This window comes from Sinohyriopsis cumingii, chromosome 1 (assembly GCF_028554795.1).
Source record: "Sinohyriopsis cumingii isolate HCF-2022 chromosome 1, ASM2855479v2, whole genome shotgun sequence".
Classification (NCBI taxonomy): Eukaryota; Metazoa; Mollusca; class Bivalvia; order Unionida; family Unionidae; genus Sinohyriopsis; species Sinohyriopsis cumingii.
Genome location: NC_142961.1, coordinates 37903603 through 37908095, shown reverse-complemented (window position 1 = coordinate 37908095; position 4493 = coordinate 37903603). Strand labels below are relative to the sequence as shown.

Here is a 4493-nt window from a genome sequence, read left to right as displayed (position 1 = left end):
TTCTACATGTTTTAGTATCACTTTATATATAGCATATAATATTGACTGACTTCCCTTGTATTACACTATTAACAACTTTTTTCTCCAAAATACAATTCACCGTACACTATGAAAGTCACTTCAAAATCATGACAAAACAACAACAAAATAGTGTCTTGTTCCATTTTTCATATATATTTTAAATGAGAATGTAAGACCAAAGCATGGTCTGTAACCCAGTCTAAGAACTGCTTGTGATTCTTTTAATAGAGACTTAGTATCCAAATAATTTGTCGATTATGAAAAATGAAAGTGAAGTTTTGCTCGGCAGCCACGCAGTCTCTTTTGGGTCTCCTGTTATATATTTTGGTTTTATTGATTCCACGTTTGAATAATTAATAAATGGCTTTATACAAATGTTTCACGATAGATCAACTTTATTTAGCAGTGATACAATATATTACATGCACATGAACTCTATTTTCAAGATTGTTTGCCTATTTGGTACTATATCAAGATGGTCTGGGTATCACAGTCAAATCCATTAGATTGTCACTTGGTATGTATCTTTATCGATATTTAAGTTAAGATCATGCAAGGATGAACATTATCTACTTTAAAAAGAAAGACAGCCGATTAAAGGTCACTGTAAACTGTAAAGGTCATCGGCTGTCTTTCTTTTTAAAGTTGATAATGTTCATCCTTGCATGATCTTGAACATCTTTACCTTAAGGAAAGTACTTGAACGCACGAAATAAATGTTTATGATGAGTATATACCATCGAATGAAATGCTTAGGAAATATTAGATACAATAGTGGATTTAGACAACACGTACACGTGTGTGTGTTTTATCTTTATAGAACTTTGTATATGTTGCTTACATGGCATCTTTTTCGATAGTATTTGATATCTTCTATCTGTATGGATTAACATTTATTTCGTGCGTTCAAGTACTTTCCTTAAGGTAAAGATGTTCAACATGATTGTTTTCAAGGAGATGATCTTGTTCACCTGTGTGTTTCCTATTTTTCTTTTCCTTTTGTTCAAATAGTGATTCAACGGCTGAACTTAAAATGCCATTACAGATCATATTCCAAGTCGGTCGGATTCTTTGACAATAATTGCTATTATTCGTGGTAATCTGCACCTGAATTCCATCTTTTCGATTGTGTCTTTGTTTATGTCAAGTTTCTCGCCATGAAAGATGCAGTTCAAACTTTCCTTTTTGAGGAGATTGACATCCGTAGAAATGATCCATTTTGGAAAATAGACGTTGTCACAGGAACACTGTAGGAAATTCCCCGAGATATCAACCGTGAATAGTTCTGGAAACCGGCCATTTTCTTCTGCTGAAAACGGTATATTTCCGGTTGAATTATACGCATAAGCCATCCTTACGTTGTTCTTCTGCAAAAGGTACAAAATGTCCCTCTCTCTAGGCCATTTCTTGTTGATAGAATTGTTTTATTGCTGTATATTGTTTATATAATGGATATCGTCTATAAAATCATTGCTCAATAAGTCAATATAATTATCACTCAGATCGATCAACACCATTTTTATCATGGTACCCATAGCAATTTCAAACTGACGAAAATGATTTCCTTTCAAATCAAGAATGCGAAGTTCCTTGTTTTGATGACCAAAAGTTTACAAGTAGTCGTGTCAATCCATTATCCCTCAGATTTAGTATTTCAATGTTTTTCATGCTTTCGAATAGATTTTCAAAATCATGCATTTCTTCCATTCTTCCAAGTGTACTGCCATCGAGATTTATGATTTTTAGTGCAGGAAAAGCCCCTAAAAGAGACAGGGCTAGATATTCCATTTTATTATTTGACAGATCCAATTTTATTAGGTCCATAAACCTGTAACGACCGACATATGTAAAGTTTAAGCGCTTTATGCGATTTTTGCTCCAATCAATGAGTCTGAGATTTTCAACTGTACATCCCTCTGTCTTTGTTGAGTTGAATGTCACATCGAGTTGTAGAGGATGGTCCGACACACCCTTCGAATCACTCACGATATAGTATCGGAAATGACTAAATGACTCAAGACAATCATGTTCAGTAACCATTATTGGACGTTGTGGTAAAGGGGGAGCACTATTAAATACACGCCTAGACAACCACTGACATCTATTACATCTAGCATTTCAAACGGCTTAAGAGAGAAATCGTTAGTCGTAATAGTAATTGGAGTGTGCGAAATGTTAAGATACTGAAGGTTTAAGAGCGATTGCTTGATTACATCCACGAAGTTACTGGCTCCTGCAAAAGATGATTGACTCAAATAGAGAAAGGTTAGATTTTTAGAACCTACTGCATCTATAAGACCCTTTCTAACTATAAAGGATTTACTTCGCGCTGTGTTGATTGCAATCAAAGATAAGTAACGTAGATTTGGTACACTGTTACGTAGGAGATTCTCTACCTGCAACATCTTTATAGAAGGTAACCAGTCAAGATACAGCGCTTCTAGCTCAGGTATCTCCTTTAAGTACTGGCAACTGGATATGGATAGAAGCCTAAGGCCTCTCAGGCCAGCCAGAAAATCTTCATTAATGGACTCCAGTACGAAAAAATTACGCATGAATAGTTCTGAAACGTTCTCCCAAGATACACGTCGGAATGGAATGAATTCAAGTTTCTTTATCGTGTCACTTCCGTTTAGACAAATCGTATGTATACCTACAGGTGAAGCCTCAGACAGAACTTGTTCACTACTGATATTATCGCATGATAGTTCTCCATAATTGTTTGTACACAACTTTGATAGTAACTGCATGTATGTATTCTGGGACAAGGTATCGATTATAAGAATCACAAGAAAATGAGTCGTCTTCACAACGGTAATCTTCTACCACTGGATATTATACCTAGGAAGAGATCCAAAAATTAAAGTAGCTGAAAATTAATTCAGCTTGAATATATCAGACTATAAAATTTTATTTAGAAGAGATACAGTTCAAGACGAGACAAGGAAATAAAAGGATGAAAAGGTCAATTTGGTGGTTAACCAGAGGCGTAGCTGGGGGGGGGGGGGCAGGGGGGTACATATGTCCCCGGGCGCCAAGGTACAGGGGCGCCAAAATGAGGCTTACAACGTTACAATATAATAAATAAACAAGGGTAATATTCAAAAATGTGATTAAACGGGGAGGGGGCTGGGGCGCCGATTTTATAGTTCGTCCCCGGGCGCAAAATATCATAGCTACGCCTCTGTGGTTAACTCTTGAATGTCCAGTTCAATGGATGGGATATATACATCGCCCCCTCTTCGTATAGCAGAATAATGACAAATGATGATTAAGAAGGCTCTTTAACATCAAACGATTTGTGCATAAGCCTCTATATTAAGTAGGAATACTAATGCGATCTGCGCCAAATCATGGATTTACTAACACAAACTCTCCGTTGAATATTAAGTAAATAAGAGATAGATTAAAAGCGAAATAAAATAATTTAACTATTTCAACATTAACTTTCTTTCCAGGAAGAAGATGATCTCTCATTTAATATATCAAATCTATATAAAATCTTAGATAAATTGTTTAAGTAGTACAAAATCACTATGAAGGGGCTGGAAACAGTTTGAACATTATACATTTACAAGTTTGATACAATTTTTGCATATATGAAGTGCCAACGTGTTTAAAATCAGGAGAGAGAGAGAGAGAGAGAGAGAGAGATCATTTAATTTGAAGTAAAGTTCAAACAGGTTTATCGGAATAAAGACCACACTCAAAGTAATCACTTTGACTGCTGTCACTCGAATAAAAACGTACAAGCCTTTCTCATGGACGTTAACCAGTCAAGATACAGCGCTTCTAGCTCAGGTGTCTCCAGCAGCAGTTCCTCTGGTATCTCCTTTAAGTACTGGCAGCTGGATATGGATAGAAGTCTAAGACCTCTCAAGCCAGCCAGAAAATCTTTGTTAATGGACTCCAGAACGAAAAAATTACGCATGAACAGTTCTGAAACGTTCTCCCAAGATACACTTCGGAATGGATTGGATTCAAGTTTCTTTATCGTGTCGCTTCCGTTTATACAAACTGTATGTATACCTACAGGTATAGCCTCAGACAGATCTTGTTCACTACTGATAGTATCGCATGACAGTTCTCCATAATTGTACAAAAATATTACATTAACTGCATGCGTGTATTCTGGGCCGAGGTATCGAGTATAATAATCACAAGAAAATGAGTCGTCTTCACAACGGTAATCTTCTACCACTGGATACCACACGTAGGAAGAGATCCAAAGATTAAAGTAGCTGAAAATTGATTCATCTTGAATATATCAGACTGTAAGATTTACAGTTCAAGACGAGACTATGAAATAGGCAACAAAAGGATAAAAGGGTCAGTTTGGTGGTCAACTGATGAAGGTCTAATTCCATGGATGGGATATTTACATTGCCCTCTCTCCGCATACAAGAATAATATAAAAAAAATAAATGGGCACCGAGTGGCCGAGTGGTCTAAAGCCTCACCGTTACGGATCA

The 4493-nt window shown here is 36.3% G+C and overlaps 1 long non-coding RNA gene across 1 annotated transcript; it reads right to left on the bottom strand.

The window, feature by feature from the left end:
* Positions 1-336: 336 nt before the first annotated feature.
* Positions 337-3962, bottom strand: LOC149806730 (uncharacterized). The gene is made up of 2 exons (XR_016425174.1): positions 3772-3962; positions 337-2862 (listed from the first exon to the last, which is right to left on the bottom strand). It is a non-coding gene; the product is annotated as an uncharacterized LOC149806730 (long non-coding RNA).
* Between the last annotated feature and the right edge of the window lie 531 nt (positions 3963-4493).